The sequence below is a fragment of the Choloepus didactylus genome, chromosome 6 (assembly GCF_015220235.1).
Source record: "Choloepus didactylus isolate mChoDid1 chromosome 6, mChoDid1.pri, whole genome shotgun sequence".
NCBI lineage: Eukaryota > Metazoa > Chordata > Mammalia > Pilosa > Megalonychidae > Choloepus > Choloepus didactylus.
Window position 1 is genome coordinate 68,246,799 of NC_051312.1, and position 18,856 is coordinate 68,265,654.

Genomic DNA, 18,856 nt, shown 5'->3' on the forward strand with positions numbered 1-18,856 from the left:
TCACCTGGCTCACTAGAAGCAACAAATATTTAGTGAGCACATAGTACATGCTGGATACTATGCTAGATGCTGGGGATACAGTGATAAACAAGACAAAACAGGACCCTGTCCTTGAAGCTTGAAGTTGGAGGTGAGTGGACAGAAATTCCAAATATTTAAACAAAAAGTAGATTAAAATTTTCATAGAGCTAGGACTGAAATCTGACTGTCACGCCTACTGGTGATACCTTGTCAGGCCCAAGGCTTCCTCCTTCTCCAACTAAAGGGAAATAATGGCCCCCAGCATTAGTCGGGGAAACAGTTAAATTAAGTGTTTGAAGTTTGGTCTTAGTCCCTTTCAAAAACCTCATACTATTTCTACCCTTTTAATAGCCTCCTAAGGTATAGAAACACCCACCATAGGCACTTAATATTTAACTTCAAGGGCTCAATCTATCTCTAGAATTTCTACATAAGGAGGAAAGAGAAATTCCAGATTTAGGTGGAGAAAACAGGAGTGGCACAGGCCAGTGATTAAGAGTCAGAGAGGTCTGAGTTCAAATCCCCTGTAACTTTGGGCAGGTTATCATCCTCTTTATGACTTGATTTCCCTATCGCTGTGTCCCACAACACAGGTTGTTGCAAAGGTTAAATGAAATGGTGAAACACTGAGGATTTGGCACAGGACCTGGTGCACACTGAGTGTTCAATAACTGGTGGCCTGCACCAGTTACACCTGTCACTGTTATTCCTAGACCTCTAACTGCTGTAGCCACGCAAACCACGTCAGAAATTACTTAGTAGTCAAACCAAAGAGCTTCCACTGGAAATACTCGGAGCATAAACTGATATCTACTTTAATGATTCAAGGAATTGTCTCGGTTCCCCATACTTGTGCAGCCTCTGCAGTAAGAAGTTTTATCTCAATATCTTGGTCCACTCCATTTTCTCCTCCAATTTATGCAAATGCAACTATTTCCCAAACAGGTTATTTCTTGTCTCATGGCAAGAGTCCAAACATGGGCTGGATTCCATGGTACAAGCTGTGACAGAACTATGAACATACACCTCAAAGGGAGCATAAAAACACAACCACAAACCCAATGTACACACAAACTTCCAAACACAGCTTGGCTCCAACTAAGGAAATGAGAACTGGTCACAGCATGCTTTGTCTGGCACAAAGCTAAAGAAAAGGTAATTCTGACATGCAAATACCTATACTTGATGTCTCCCTTCTTTTACTTCCCACACTCTCTCTAACATCTCTGATTCTTTCTCTGTCATTTATGTCCTAACTCCATGCCATCTGGTTTCCTCCTCCTACCCCTCCTGTGACAATACATTCTTCAAGGCCATCAGTAACTAACTTGTCACAAATTCAGAAGACTTTCCCCAGGTCCCTTTTTCTCCTTGGCCTCTGCTTCCTGGGAATTTCTCCTCCCATGACCTCTGGTTCTCTTCCACCTTCTTCCCATCGCAGAGCCATGGACATTCCTCAAAGCTCAGCTCCCTCCTCATCATGGGGAGAACTTATTTAATCATCTGGCTTCCACTCTACATCTCTAGACCTAACCTCAGTTCAGGCTCCAACTCAGCATTTCCAATTATCTACTGGGAATTTCCTTGTGGATGAAACAATGTCATCTCAAATTCAACATATATGAAACTAGATGCTTCTATGCCTCTCCACCCCCAACATCTATATTTCAGTCAGTGGTACCACTGAGAATCACCAAGTTTAAACTTTGCTCTTTTTTGATTCCTGTCTCTAATGTCTAAGAAGACCTCAAATCCTCTTATTTCTACCTTCGTGGTAGCCCTTCAATTGGTCTTTTCCTTCCACTTTAGCGACTATTAAACCACATGACCTTACACCTAGATTGCTGCTGTTGCCATCTAACTGGGCGCCGTGCCTCTTGTCCAGATAAAAGATGAGTCTCTGGTCCTGAAACACCACTTCTGCCATTTCACTTCCATGCCCCAAATAACTTCAATGGCTTCCCACTGCCTTTAGGATAAAGTACAAGTTCCTTAATGTGGCACACAGGATCTAGAAAAAGAGTTGACAAGCTATGGCTTATAGACCAAATATGGCCACCACCTGTCTCTTAGAACACAACATACCCGTTCATTTACATATTATCTATGGCTGCTTTCATGGTACAGCAGCAGAGATGCATAGCTGTGACAGAGACCACATGGGCCATGAAGCTGAAATATTTACCATCTGGCCTATAACAGAAAAAGTATGCTGACCCTGGTCTAGAGCAGTCAAATACTAGCAGACTTTGCCAACGTTCTTGCCCATGACGCCTTTCTATGAAGCTTCTGCTCTCACAGATCTGCCGCTGAGTCCATTTTCTCTATACCTTACACCTCCTCAAGCCCTAGGCAATCTTATTTCACTCCTCCCTGAACTTTTTCCAATCTACCTTTTCCTTCAAAACACAGCCAAGGCTCCACCTCTCCATCAAGTCAGTCCCATCTATCCTCTGCAACCCCTGGATTCTCTTCCTCTGGCCTCCCTTTCTGCATCCACCACAAAAACCTATTGTGAGAATTCACTTCTGCTGTGTGTCTTTTCAGACTATACTACGGGCTTCTCTAGGTCCAAGCTAGGTAACCTCCACAGAATACATGCCAATAACAACTGCCTTGCCCTTCATTCTGAATATTAATCCCCAATAGCATAATTTGGCAAGAAGGCATCAAACTTACCAATGAAGGCCTAGGATTCCACATTTGAAAAGTCAAACTTGGGTCCAAGAGCATGCATGCTAATCAGCACCACCTAAAAGTCAATGAAATAAGAGTTTAGCTTTAAGAGAAAACATTAATAATACATTTTACTTAAATTCACAATCTCCAAGTTTTGATTTACCATCCTCCTAGAATGCTCATCTTTGCTTCTTTGTCTAGTAAATCCCTGTTCATCCTTCAAATCCACTGGAAACTTTTTCCTTGGAAGCTTCCCCAATGGCCTGGGCAGGCCAAGTACCCTCTCCCCTCACCTCCCACAAAATTCTGGTGAGACATTTATGATAACACATGGAACATCTTAGTAAAATTTTTTATTTAGGAATGGGGATCTCCAGACCGTAGGCTCTTAAAGAAAAAAGACCTATTAAATTCATCTCATCCCTTATCCCCACTGCTCAGAACACGCTGGCATTTAAATGGCCCTCAATAAATACTTTTTAAAAAGATGGAAAAACAACCTCTCAATTCATTAACACATGCTTGCGTATCTAAAATTCTGCTAGGCCACAAGTCTCACCATGGAAGAGCATGCCTCAATGCCATTGTTTTTAATAGGCAATGTTTTAACAGGAAGGATTAATGAGATTAATCTTCTAAATATACAGCTTTGGAATGGTATTCCTTTACACAGAAACCTTCAGAGGCTTCCAGAATCTAAGAAGGCAAGCCCAACTCTGTAGTCAGGATGCCAGGCTGCACCAACTTGGCCCAGCAGCCTCAGTTCACATACTTTCCCCCATTGAACCCTATGATCCAGGCAAACAGGACTGAGAGCCAGTTCCCAAACACATATTTCTTCCCTCTCAGCTTTCTCTCTAGTCAGATGTCTGCCTCCTTTCACTCCACATTATCTCCATCTACTGATAGGCCGTCCATTTCACACTTCATATTCCAGGCCAAGTTCATGGTAGGGTCCCAAAAATATTTGTGGACTGAATGAATGCATGGATGAATGAACACATGAATGAACCTGACCTCTTTCCTCCCCACAAAAGCCAGAAATACTGTCTCCCTCTGCTGTACTTCCACATTTTTCTCATATTCATTTCAATCTCAGATGATTCTTTTTTGCACAACTATATTCTCCTTCAGGGCAGGAACAATGGGTTATCGAACGGTTACACTTGGGAACAGATGCATGCATTAGCGTATCCTCCATGTTGCTAGATCCAACGGTCAAGTCTTGGTCCTCATCTTACAGCTTTTGACACCAGTTAATCATTCCTTCTTGCTTCACATGGCTTCTAGGATAACACTCCCTCGGTTTTCCACCCACCTCGCTAGCTGCTCTTTCTCTCACAGGTTCCTCCTTATCTCCCCATCTCTAGATGTCAGAGTGCCCCACTGTGTTAGCCTTTGCTCTCCTCTCTTCAAAGACTCCCTATGTGATCTCACCTAATCGCCAGGCTTCAAATGTCACCTATTTGCTGTGAGGTCTCAATTTCTCTCCAAGCCTGGACCCTTCCTTTGAAATCCTGACTAGTATATCCAACTGCCTGCTTCAAGGAGCGATATCAAATAGAAAGAAGCTCTGTGTTAGACATGTTTAATACCTCAAACTTAACATGCCCAACACAGACCACCGACCTTCCTCCCAAACCTTATCCCTCTCAAAGTTTTACACAGTTTATTCAGTTCACAACAATTCTGTTCTCCCAGATGCACAGGCCAAAATGTTCGGACTCATTCTCATCTCCTCCCTTTCTCCCTCACTCCTTACCTAATCCTGACCAAAACTTATTTTTACCTTCAAAATATATTCATAATCTGAGCATTTCTCATTACCTCCATCATTACCATTCTAGATTATTGTAATGGCTTCCTAATTGGTGTCCCTGCTTCTGCCACAGTCTATTCTTACTACAGGAGGGAGTCCATTACAATATAAATTAGAGCATGTCATTTCTCTGCTCATCCTTTACATCCACCTGACACTTCCCAGCAAGGACAATGCCAAAGAGACAAATGTTTCTAAAGTGTATCTGCAGGCCCAGGAGCAGGCTTGTGAAGGGGAAGGGGTTTTTGGGGTCTCCATTTATTTCTCCATCAGCAGTCCTGACTTTATCTCCTATTATCTGATTCCTTAAAGAAAATAAACTCTTTAGAAGGGAGGGAAATACTACCGATCAGCTTCCTTTTCCAAGTTAGGACACCACAAGAAGCCAAAAACACTCATAATTCTTAAGAACCAATAAATGTGTCAAGTCCACCACCACTTATTATCTAGCTTCCAAAGACAAACCTAGCCTTCCAAGTAACATCTGTTTACCTCCTTGGTAGTGGTGGTGGTAGGGGAGGATTCTCACTAAGCACCTTCTCTCCCTGTACCCTCCAGCCGTTCACCAAGTCCTGCTTGCCTACTTGTCTCTATATTCTATCCCTCTCTTCCACCTCATTGATGCTATGGCAGGAAGTGAAGTACATAGAAAATAAGTAAGGACTCTAATTAGTTCAGGTATCATTATCTCTACTCAGAGATATAATAGCAGATTCCTAACCAATCTCCCCACCTCTAGTCGCTTACTTATATCCAACCACAATGCCTTAGTTTCTGGAATGATCTTTATAAAAATCCAAATTTGATCAAGTTCTCCGCTTAAAACTCTCCAAAGAGTCCCTGCATTGCTAAACTAAGAATTCTTCAAAACATATTAGAGTCAGCCACAATAAATGTTATTTTTTTATCTTTCTCAGATCCATTTCTTCATCCTTTACTTTAAAAGATCCAGCACAGGTATGCCGAACCCTCTATCTTGGGACTTGCCCTTATGAAGCTCGTTACTGCAAAGGAGAGGCTAAACCTATTTATAATTGTGCATAAAAGTCTCCCCCTGAATACCTCTTTGTTGCTCAGATGTGGCCCTCTGTCTCTAAGCCCACTTGGCGGGTGAATTCACTGCCCTCCCCTCTACATGGGACCTGACTCCCAGGGGTGTAAATCTCCCTGGCAACGGAGGATATGACTCCCAGGGATGAACCTGGACCCAGCATCGTGGGATTGAGAACTACTTCTTGACCAAAAGGGAGATAACGAAATGAAACAAAATAAAGTTTCAGTGGCTGAGAGATTTCAGATAGAGTCGAGAGATCACTCTGGTGGGCATTCTTTTGCACTATATAGATAAACCTTTTTAGGTTTTAGTGTATTGGAATAGCTAGAAGTAAATACCTGAAACTATCAAGCTGTAATCCAGTAGCCTTGACTCTTGAAGACGATTGTATAACTATGTAGCTTACATGGAGTGACAGTGTGACTGTGAAAAGCTTGTGGATCACACTCCCTTTATCCAGTGTATGGATGGATGAGTAGAAAAATGGGGACAAAAACTAAATGGAAAATAGGGTGGGATGGGGGGGTAATGATTTGGGTGTTCTTTTTTACTTTTGTTTTTTAATTCTTATTCCTATTCTTTCTGGTGTAAGGAAAATGTTCAAAAATAGACTAGGGTGATGAATGCACAACTATATGATGGTACTGTGAACAGCTGATTGTACACCATGGATGACTGTATGGTATGTGAATACATTTCAATAAAACGGATTTTTTTTTAAAAAATGTTCTTTCATCAGTTGTAACAAATGTACCATGCTAATGCATGATATTAATAGTAGGGTGGTTATGGGATCTTCTGTAAACCTACAACTTCTCTAATTAAGAAAAAAGGTCTCAAAAAAAGTGGTTAAAATGGGAAATTATATGTTGTGTGTGTTTACATATATATATACACACACACATATATATACACACGCACATATAACCACAATAAAAAAGAAATGCTGATATAAACAAGCAAACAAACAACAACAACAAAAAGATCCAACACATACCCTTTGGGGTGCACACAATCCAGCTGATTAGAATACCCCACTCCCTGGCAACAGGGGTTAGTCCAAAAAGATAAGCACATGATCCAAGCTGGGCTAATCAGAACCTTTCTCTAGAATTGATGTATGGAGGCAAAGAAAGGAGCTTCCCTTCACTGGGAATGCTCAACTGGGGCTGTCAGCAGCTGTGCTCCAAAGAGGAGGGTACTAACTGCAGCAGGACAGACTGATGCCAACACACAAAGAATGGCAGGCAAGGAGCCAGATGGACCACCGGCAGCATCAACTCCCATTCCAGAACTTCTTTCTTTTGTGAACTCCCACAGCATCCTTCCTAGTTATGGAACCAATAACTACCTACTTATGCCTCAGCTAGCTGGAGTCCTAATAGGCCCACCATGCCCTTTCCCGTATCTCTGCCTTTCCCCACATTGTTTCCTCTATCCAAAATGCATGCTTCCTGAAATTTTACACAGCAGCCAGATTTCTTCTATATAGCCTTCCCTGAAGGGAAGCACAGTTAGTCCAATTTTCCAGCTGTGCCCTAAAATGCCTGAAATATACCCTTCTAGTAGCACTTAGACTCCTCCTTCTGCCTTCCTAATCTCACCAAGCCACAAATAGTTGCCAAGCTAGAAATCTCAGATTCGACCTAGTCTCCTCCATCTTCTTCGTTGCCCTTATCAACTTTCCTCTTCTTCCTTTCTGCCCCATGTCTACTCTCACAGTCTGGGACTTCATTATCTTTTGCCTGAACCCAGGCAAAAGCCTTCTGGTTTCCCTGCCACTCCTCCCCCACCTAACCATTCCCCCACACTGCTGTCAGAGTTGAACCCCCAAAAGCCCTCTTGTTGCCTGTAGAATCAAAACCTTGGTCTCTAAGCCCCTTCACAGACTGGCTCCAACCTACATTCTCTAATTTCTCCCATTACACATACTATTCCCTATTCTTCCAGCTAAGTCCAACTAAACACCCTGGACATTATATATAAGACAACCAGAAGACTCTGAAAGGCAAAGTGAAGAAGTCTGACTGGTTAGGGACCTCGGTCCCTGAGGAAAGACAAGGTGGTAGAGAACTTGGGTTTTCTTTTTACCACATATATCCTAGATTTGGAGCTCAGGAAGCTGGCAACCCAGAAATGCCAAATGAAAGCTTGCTTCCTCTAGCAATGCTTCCTCTAGCAAATCAGAAAACTTTCAAACAATAACCACTCTATTCCAGCCAAACACAAGAGAAAACACCATGGTCCCACCCCAACCCATGCCAGCAAAGTATGGATGGGGAGCCTATATCTCTACCCTTGCAAGAAAGTAATGGGGCTACAAGACCCCTGCCAAGGTGGCATCAGAGAAGTGCAAGTAGAGAGCCAGGACTTTCCTCCCTGCCAGCACTGCCTCCCTCTGCAGTGCCACTGGAGACCACATGGGGAACCTGACTTCCTCTCCCCAGTGATAACTAGGCACCCTCCCTCTCCCTGCTGGGGTGGTGTCAGAAGAGACCCAGGAAAGAATCAGGACTTTCACTATTACCCAGCAGGAACAAGGCCTCTCCCACTGTGTGTCAGTGAAGTCCATGTGGGGAGCTGAACTCCCACCCCAAACCAGCAATAAAGAGGAGCCACACCATAGGTGCCAACAGAAGCCAAATAAGGAACCTGGACTCCTACCTCCACCTGCCAGTAATGAGATGGTACCTCCTCTTCCCCTGCCACAGTGATGTCAGAAAAAGCCAATTAAAACAGAAGTAAGTTCTGGAGTCTCATACCATAATATGAAAACGACTAGATTCCAATAAAAGTTCACTCATCATACTAAGAACCAGGAGGCTCTCAAACTGAATGAAAATGATAATCCATAGATGCCAACACCAAAGTGACAGACGAGTTAGGATTATCTGACAAAGATATTAAAGCAGCCATCATTAAAACGCTTCAATGAGGAATTACAAACATGCTTCAAACAAATATAAAAATAGAAAGCCCCAGACAAGGAAAAGAAAGAGTCAGCAAAGAAACAGAAGATACAAAAAAGAACCAAATGGACATATAAGAACTGAAAAATACAGTAACAAAAAGCTCAGTAAATGGTCTCAAGAGCAGAACAAAAGAGACAGAGGAAAGAATCTGTGAACTGGAAGACAGAACAAAAGAAATTACCCAATTTAAACAGAGAGAAAATAGACTGAAAGAAAAAAATGAACAGAGCCTCAGAGACCTGTGGGACTATAACAGAAAAGTTAACATTCATGTGGTTGGAGTCCCAGAAGAAGAGTAGATATAAGGGCTAAAACGTCTCACATTTGGCAAGAGACATAAACCTACAGATTCAAGAAGCTACGCAAGCCTCAAACAAGATAAACCCCCCAAAACCTATGCTAAGATGCATTACACCTAAACTTCTGAAAACAAAAGACAAAAATTTTTGAGAGCAGCAAGGGAAAAACAAAATTTTCTTTATAGAGGAAAAGCAATTCAAATGACAGCAGATGTCTCATAAGAAATCATGGAGGACAAAAGAAAAGAGAGCAACACACTTCTGAATAGTCCATGGGTCAAAGAGGAAATCTCAAAGGAATTACATAACCAAATCAAAATGAAAATACAACATAACAAAAATTGTGGGATGCTGAGATGGAAATTTATAGCACTACATATAGATGGAAATTTAAGTGCATACATTAGAAAAAAGGGAAAAAATCAATAATCTAAGCTCCTCCCTAAAGAACCTAGAAAAAAGACAAATTAACCCAGAGCAAGCAGAAGGAAAGACATAATAAAAATAAGAGCAGAAATCAATGAGATTGAAAACATAAAAAAATAGAGAAAATCAATGAAACAGAGCTGATTCTTTGAAAAGATCAATAACATTAACAAACCTCTACCAAGACTGACAAAAAAAAAAAGAGAAGACACAAATTTCTACCATCAGGAATGAAACAGCGGATATCACTATAGACCCTGCAAACATCAAAAGGATAACAAGGGAATACTAGGAACACACATAAATTTGACAACTTAGATGAAACAGATAATTCATTCCTCACAACAAACTACTACAACTCACTCAATATGAGACAGATAATTTGAGTAACCCTGTAGCTATCAAGGATACTGAATTTGTGATTTTAAAAACTACCAAAAAAGAAAACTCCACACCCAGCTGATTTTACTGGAGAATTCCACTGAACATTTAAAGAAGGCTTAATTCTACACAATCTCTTCCAGAAAATAGAAGAGAAGGGAACACTTCCTAATTTATTTTATGAAGCCAGTATTTATTACCCTGATACCAAAACCAGACAGTATAAAAATAAAATTACAGACCAGTAATCCTCATGAATATAGATGCAAAAATATTAGCAAAGAAAATTCAGCAACACAGAAAACGAGTTATACACCATGACCATGTAGGGTTTATTCCAAGGATGCAAGGCTGGCTCAGTATCCAAAAATCACTTAGTGTAGTTCACCACATTAACAGGCTAAAGAAGAAAAATCACATATCCTATCAGGCAATGCAGAAAAAGCATTTGACAAAATTCAATACCCATTCATGATAAAATTTCTCAGAAAAATAGGGATAGAGGGAAACCTGCTTAATGTGATAAGAGCATCTACCAAAAAAACCCTACAGCTAACAATATATTTAATGGTGAAAGACTGGATATTTTCTCCCTAAGAATGGAAACAAGGCAATGATGTGCACCCTCACACTACTTTATTCAACATAGTCCTAGCCAACACAATAAGGCCACAAAAGGAAATTAAAAGCATAGAGAGTAGAAAGAACAAAACAACTCCTATTTGCAGATATGATTGCCTATTTAGAAAACACTTACGAATCAACAAAAATATTCCCATAACTAATAAGTGAGCTCAGCAAGGATGCAGGATACAAGATAAACATGCAAAAATCTTTTGTATTTCTATATACTAGCAATGAACAAGCAGATACTGAAATTAAAAATACAATACCATTCACAATTGCTGGAAGGAAGAAAAGGAGAGAGGGAGGGAAAGAAGGGAGGGAAAGAGGGAAAGGGAGGGAGAAAGAGCCAGAGAGAAGAGAGAGAGGGGGGGAGTGGAGGAAGGGAGGGAGGGAGAGGGAGGAGGGGGAGAGAGAGGGGGGGAGAGAGAGAGAGAGAGATCGAATTTAGTGTAAATCTAATCTCTCCCAAGGAATCAGCCTATGATCTAGCCATTTGGGTCTATCTCTGACATGAGGTCAGGGACAGTGTATTTGTTTTGCTCTTCAGTGAAACCAAAATACCCAGCCAATGTCAAGTATCCAGTAGGCATGCAATATTTGTTGCCACAGCTTATGTCCTCCTGTCTTCTATAAGATTTCCTTCCCTTTTAAGCTCCTAGTAAAGTCAAGATGTATTAAAAAGTCCCATATCCAGTTTCTGCCTTGGCAGGTCATGATTGCCAAGAAAATGCCAGCGAAAGCTGGGAAGAGCTATAAATGCCCTTTCTCTGTGCTGGAGAAAGTACTGTGGAGGGAAAGAGGCTGTGAGGTGAAGGTCAGAGACCAGAGGACATCAAGTTTTCTTTTTAAAAAAATTTTCCCTCTTTTTCCCTCTAAAGGGAGAAAGTGAAACCAACAGTTATTAGGCAAAAGCCAAAAACCTCAGAATAATCTTGACTCTTCTTTTTCTCTTATCCCTGCAACCATCTCTACAGCAAAACCGGTTGTCCATCTTCAGAATGCATCTCAAATCCAACCACTTCCTTCCACTTCTACCACCACATTGACCTGGCCACTTTCATCACTCTCTTGGATATCTTCAACAGACTCTGACTCGTTTCCCTGCTTCCTTCTTTATTCCCTCAGTCTGTTCTCAACACAGCAACCAGAATGATCATTAAAAGACATAACTCGGATGTCATTCCTCTTTCAAAACTCTGACATGTTAATGGCTCCATGTGTCACTTGCAATCCATCCAAGTCCTTACAATAACCATGTACCTTGGCCCCTGTTACCTCTCTGCCCTCACCTTCTACAGCTCTCCTCCTCTTCCTCCTTCTCAACTCCACTCCAGCCACACTGGCAGCCTTTGCCCTTGCAGTTCCTTTGCCTAAAATGCTCTTCCCCCAGCTCACTTCTTTGCCTCATTCACTGTGGCATGCTCTATGCCAGAAATTCACCAAAAGCCATTTCCTTTTCCTTGTGGGCACATTTTCCAGCCTCCCTTGCAATTACAAATAACCAACATGACTGAGTTCTGGCCAATGGAATGTGGGTAGGAGGAATGTATGCTTCCTCCAGACTGGCCAAGGAAAACCTCCCCACAAAATCCCCTCTCTCTTTCCTCATCCTCCATCTAAATGGCAAGGAACCTGAGGACCTCAACGAGGGCACAGCCACAAGATAGAACAAATCTGGGTCCCTCAATGACCTCAAGGAAGCATGCCTGTGAAACAGTAGCAGCCACATTGTAACTTTGGTGTGCAAGAAATAAAACAGTACTGGGTTTATAAGATTTGGGGATTTGTTATTTAACCTAATGATTCAGTCTCCTTCTCAGTGAGACCTTTTCTACCCACTCTATTTAAAATCCTCCCAACACTTCTTAGCCAACCTCCTTGATTTATTTCTCTCCATATTCCTTATTACCATATAACATAATGTATACATATTTTTTCTTCTCTATCTCCCCACACTGGAATGTAAGCTGAAGGCAGGAATTTGTACCTGTTGTTTATTGTATCTCCTGGGTCTAGAACAGTGCCTGGCCTATTGTCATCAATCATTCACTGTTGAATTTTTGAATGAATGAATGAAGGAAGGAAGGAAGGAAGGACATGGGCTCTAAGGTCAGAAAGGCTTACGTTGAGGCCCAGTTCTGCCATTTACTAACATATGACCTTGACCAAGTTCCTCTACCTCTTTAAGACTCATTTTTTTCATCCGTAAAATGGGGGAAGAATATTGTGTGCCTTATAAGAACAGGTAATAATTAAGATCATGAACATAAGTCCCTTAGCACAGTGCCTGGTAACAGCTCAGTTTCCATAAACATTAACTGCTATAGCCAGAGGACAAGATTGGGTATCTGGCATCAGCATGGACGTTGGTAGGGCACTATTTCAAAGCAGAACCTGCTTAATGGATATTCACGTGCAAAAACTCTGTGGCAAAGAACTAGGTAGTCAGATTCAAGAGCTGCCTAAAAGTTCTCAATAAACTGCCAACAATCAGAGAAACATGACAACTGGTGGCAGTGGCCATGAAAAGTATGTGCTGAGTCTGCAGAAAAGTGGTGTAGAGAAAGCACCATCCAAATGATGACAGCTTACTTTGTGCCTTTTAAGAAACAATTTTCCCAGCAAAGCTCAAGGAAAGAGAGAGGACTCTTGCATCATGGGGACAAGGTAATAAGGCTATAAAAACGGAACTCAAACCACATACAGAGCCCACAAGGGCCCAATTTTCCAGGAAAAGGAGCGATTGCCACAGCATTCATATGAGGGAGTCGCACTTGTGCCTCAGCATAGCAAGCAACTTTTAAAAATCATTAGGCTGCAGAAAAGCTATTAAGTCTGCCAAATTTGCACTGCCAGCTCTCACCAGCCCCTCTCTGTCATGCTCACCTCCCTCTACTGATGAGACGACACAGACAACAATACCCAATGGCAGCTCCTGCTTTGCCATCTTCAAAATACAGAATCCTCCCATAGTGAACAGCACTCTGCAGTCAGGAGAGGCCCAGGCAGCAGCTCCCTGGGTCTGCTGCCCTGCCTTCCCCTCTCCAGAGGCCCTCTAGGCATTCTCCTTGATCCAGACCTGCCCTCAGCTCTCACTTCCTGTGACTCTCTGTAAGCACGAGCCTGGGCTTTGCTGACCACGCCTCCTTGAAACGCTCTCTTTCTGTGGTCCCTCTTGGTTCTCATCCATCCCCCTCCCTCCAGCCCTGCCTCTCCAATGACTCTCAATTCTTCCACCTCGAAATCCCCCAACCTTGGTAATCCAAGCTTCTACATATGGTGTCTGACCTCTTTTCTGTTCTTCTCCTTTATAAGAGGCAGGCAGCTTCATGGTTAAGTACAAATCCTGGAACAGACCAACTCGGTCTGAATCTTGGCTCTATAATGGTGTGATCTTGGGTAAGTTAGTTAATTGCTGTGTCTCTCAGCTTGCTCATCTATATAATGGAGATAATGATAATGCCTACTTCTTTTGGGTCATTGTGGGGATTAAATGAGTCAACACATGTAAAGCTCCTAGAATCATGCCTGGCACCTGATACACTTTACAGAATGCTAGCAATGACCATTATTGCATGCTCCCAAACCGCAAACATCAGCCATGTCCTTCCACCTCCAGCACCTCTTATCAGGCCTGGGAATGCCCTACCTCCATCTCAGCCTGTCCTTCAAGGTACTGACAAAAGCAACCACCTCCATAAAACTTTTCTTGATTCTCCAGGCTCTTGATCCCTCAACAAAAAAGAATTTCTCCCTCTTCTAACTGGGGGCAAGGAGGCTAATTTCTCCAAGGGTCCTTTTAATCTTCCTTGAATAATCATCAGTTTTAGATGAGTCCTGAGAAACAAATGTACACTGAGTTTTTTTCTTCTCAAATTTTTATTCCCTATATACTTTTACAGTGTAAGGTCTCAGAAAATAACCAGAGACTAAAACAACAACAACAACAACAAAAGGACCAGCAGGTCAGAGGAAGCCTTCCCCATCACAACAAAGCCAACAAAGACCTCAGCCTCAGTTAAAACAGCACTGGGATCCAGTGATGTACATTTGTTGGTTTCATTCTAGTCATTTCCTAATGGCCAACAACAAGCCAAATCCTTTCACCAAGTTTGCAACCTGTTTCCACTGCTAACTGTGTTACTTCTAGCTTAGGAAAACATGTTTTTCTCAGAAATTGTTTACTTTTCCTTGTTTTAGAGCATTTCTTTAAAACATCCTTAAGAAGAGATCAGTTTACTTTATTTTGTTATTGTTTTAATTAAAGTGTCAAAGATATAGAGATATAGAATTCCTCAATCTGAGCAGGCAGATTGCCCCTGAAGAGAATTTATTGGCTTACCTCCACAATGAGGAACAAACAAGTCAAGTATTACTTGTAAATATGCAGCCTTTCATTTACATCTAATTTCACATCGCATTTACCCTGCCTCTTCATTCATGGAAAACACAACAAGGATGGTTCTTAGCCATTAAAGTAATTTTTAAAAATATTCTCACAACATTCTTCTCGAAAAAAGAAATTCTAATTCTCTATCTATTCTTGGACCATTGCCATTAGCTAGATAAATGCCAACCTAATGAAATGATTCTGTAATACACAAAGATGGCTTAATGTAGCATTACTTGAAAGAGCAAAAATTAGAAGCAATCTAAATGCTCCATAACAAGCTCATGGCTTACTGAAAACAGTCCCTTGATAGAATATTATGCAGCCATCTTAAATGATCATGAAGAAAACTAGGGAGCCACATGGAAAAAGGCTGAGGACATAGTTTTAAGAGTAAAGGGGTCACAAATGTGTAAGGATACACATGTTCTTGATGTCAGGGTTGCCCAGGATCTGAGATCACTTGAGAGGAAAGTAAGGGGAAATCTAAGGAATGGAAAGAATGGAGGTAGCCATAGGAAAATCAGAATTCTGGGCAGGAGCAGGAATTCTACTTACAAAAGCAAAATAAGAGAAGGGAAAGGCCCCACAAGGAGCTAAGGTCATTTCAGGAATTCCATCCCAAAGTTGGTGAGGACCCTCCTTATTCTGAAGAATGACTCAATCCCTGGATGAGAGAACAATTTTTAACCCTCTAAGACACTCAACATCAAGCCTTATCCTCTCTACAGTGTGGCCACAGGTCTCCCACTGAAGGCCCAGCCCCTCCCAAGCCTCTAGGGCTAAACCTGACCTAAGGCAAGAGGATGTAAGGGGCTCTAGCCTAGAACCCAGGGATTTGGCTTGTTTGCTGCTAACCTGACAGATAAAGAAAGGGAACCCCCAAGAGATTGACTGAGCATCCTGGCCAAGTTCGCACAGAACCCATAGGCCGAGGCAGCACTCGAACCCGAGTTTGGCTATCTCTGGGCATAAAGCTCTTCTGCAGAGTAACCTGGTACAAGACTGACCAAGGAGACAGACTGACAGGCCCTGACCAGAATGTAGGGACCCAACTGATCCCAGAGAAGCAAGTGGCTTATAAATAGATGACCCCAAACAGAGCAGACCAAGAAAATCTCAGCAACTCCAAGATACCAACGATTGCCCCAAAAGAGAAAAGGCCTGATCCTGTCCCCAAATCCATGCCAAACCCGAGCATCGAACTCCTCATTCCCCTATAATCTGTTGGTTCACCTGATTATAGGTGTAGGGCCCAGCTAAGCCAATGCTGGGCCCTACAGGCATGAACTCTGGCACTGCCATACCACATGTGTGGTCCCACAAGACAACTCCACATCTGGACAGGAGAAAATTACTCCAGCACTCCTTTCCACAGCCCCTCTACTCCCCAATTCCTAACCCCACACCATCAAAATTCCTAATGTGGATCCTTATTGCCAAATTCAAGAGGCCATACTCCTTGCCCTGGCATTTAAGGACCTTATTCATATGGCCCCAAACCACTACCTAACCATGCCTCCCATGGAACTCACCCCCTCACCAAGGCTGAGCAAGGGGCTGCTCTCCTCTTCCTTATGCCACCTCCAGAGGTCATGATCTCCTCCCCAACCCGCTCTCCTCAAGTCCCCTGAGGTCCAGCTCAAGCCCTTTCCCCTTCTCCCCCTCTTCCCAGCCTCCCCCAAACACAGTGGTCCTATTCACTGTCTCTCCTGAACAACCCTAACCCATTGGAGCCTGAGTAGGCAAAAGGCCAGGCTCTCAAACGTGAAACAAGTAGGTCATCCAGATGTGGTTGTCCAAGGGACAATGCACAGGAGGGCCCTCTTCTTCCCAAAATTTCCTCTAAATGTACCATTAGAGATTCAGGTATTTAAGATGTTGTCACCGTCTCCCTTGACTCCCCCTTGGGAGGGAGGTGCAAACATTAGGCAATGATGCTGGGGCCAGGATCCCTCTTAAGGGTCCTTCCTGACAAATGGGGGAGCACTTTCCACCTGCCACAGCTGCTAGTAGTAAACCCCTCCTGAGCTCCTACTACCTACCAACCTAGTAGGTTCCAGACACTTAAGATACCAATCTGAACAAGTCAGTCTTTGCCCTGCAGGGTCACAGAAAAGAAAAAAATAACCTCTACTAATGCAACATATTAAATGCCAAAGCAGAGAGAGAAGGCACAGAGTGAACAGCAGCAAAGAGCAGAGGTGGTAGGTATTTAATCCCATCTTGAGAAGGGACTGGAAAAGGACTCAAAGAAAGTCATATCTGAACTGGCCCTGAAGGATAATTAACAACAATAAAAATAATGGCAGCCAGCGTTTACTGATCATTTACTGTGTGTTAAGCACTGTATCATATACTTCACCTGCCTCATTACAAACCCATTCACTAGTAGACAGCCCTACTATCCATCAGGCACTGTTCAAGGCACTGGGTAGAGAGCAGAGAACAGAATAAACAGTAATCACTCCCTTCCTGTATGTCCTATGGAACAAAGATAGAAAATAAATAAATAAGGAAAATATATAATGGATTAGATGGTGAAAAGTGCTAAAAAGAAAAATAAGGCAGAAAAGGGAAACAGGAAACACTGGGGGGAGAGGAGACAGTGGACTGGGTGGCACAATTTTAAATAGAGTGACATTTGAGTAAAGACCTGGAGAAGGTGAGCCAACAAGCCATGCAGACATGTAGGGGAAGAGCATTCCAGGCAGAGGGAAGAGCCCCTGCAAAGCACTTGAACAGGAAGTGTGCCTGGCATATCTGAAGAACAGCACAGATTCCAGTGTGGCTGGAATGGAGTGAGAGGGGAAGGCAGGAGCTGTGTGTACTGCTGCACAAGTTGTATGCTGCTTGACTCCAGGGCACACACTCACCTGCATCACAGCAAACTGCACAGAACCCAACCTTTTCAACCATACACTGAAGCCCAGTGATGGGAGGTGAGGTCAGAGAAGCACCAGGAAGCCTCAAGGCTCATGGGTAAGAATTTGGCTTTTCCTCTGAATGAGGCAGCAAAGCTACTTTTGAGAGGGTTCTGAGCAGAGGAGTGACCTGATCTGACCCTCATCTCCCCAGCATCACTTCATGGACAGTAAACAGTAGAGGGGAAAGGGTAGAAGCAGGGAGACCTCTTAGGAGGCTACTGCAATAATCACACTGAAATATATATATATATATATAATTTATCCTCATAATCGCATACATTTCCATCGATCAAAGAGGTTGAGGCTCAAGAGAAATCTGGTAACTTGTCCAAGGCTCACTTGCCTAGGCAGTGGAAGAGCTGCCAGGACCAGGAAGTGGGGGAAGAAAGCATTCCAGGTGGAGTAAACAGCTTTAGTGATGGAGCAGGAACTTGGCAGGGCCTGGTGCACTGGTCGAGGGAGGTTAAAGCCTGGTGGAAAATGGCAGGGGCAATCAGTGAAGACCAATTCATGCCCTAAGCACTTCCACACCAATGCTGACCAGCCATGTCCAAGCCGGCATCTCTTCCCTGGGCCAGAACAACTGCCGCCCAACCCATCTCCCTAGTCCACACTTGCCCTATGCCCTTCAATCCATTTTCACACTGAAAGCCAGGAAAACCTTTTAAAAGTATGGATATTATTTTCTTTCTCTCAACACTCCAGTGGTTTCCCACCATGCCAGACACACAGTAGACCCTCCATTGATATTGAATGAGTAGATGACTCCTTCATCCCTACCGCCCAACTTCTCAGGCCACTCCTTCCAAAGTTTTGAATACCAGAGAGGATTTCAAAGGAAAGACAGTGCAGGGGTTTAAGAGGGCTGATGCTGGAGCCAGAGAATCTGGGCTCAAATCCCAGTGTTGCCACATATTAACTGTGTTACCATGGGCAATTACTGAACCTGAGCCTCAGCTGCCCTATCTGCAAAATGGGGGTAGTAGTTCTAACTCACAGTGCTGTTATGAGGACTGAATGAGTTCACACATGTTAGCTATAAAAACACAATTATTATTAGGGCTGGAGAGCAGTGAACAAGGGAGTACAGTGGCAAGATGACAAGAAAAAGCAGAGTAGCCTTCTGGACTCACAAAGAGGATCAGTCAGCTGATCTGTGAGTCCTACTGCTGGGCTGGTGAAAGATGCCTGGGAGGGGGTGTGTCACCCCAGCAGTCTCCAGCTCACAGAGAGCTGCTCCCCACCCTCCTCGCTACTCCTG

General features: G+C 43.0%; 1 protein-coding gene across 8 annotated transcripts in view; it reads right to left on the reverse strand.

The window, feature by feature from the left end:
- Positions 1–18,856, reverse strand: part of ARNTL (aryl hydrocarbon receptor nuclear translocator like) — a 112,690-nt gene that overhangs the window by 74,195 nt on the left and 19,639 nt on the right. For all 8 annotated transcript variants that reach the window (XM_037839902.1, XM_037839906.1, XM_037839901.1 and 5 more), the window contains exon 2: positions 2,701–2,773. The gene's annotated coding sequence lies outside the window, so the exon portion shown is untranslated. The remainder of the gene's footprint in view (positions 1–2,700; positions 2,774–18,856) is intronic.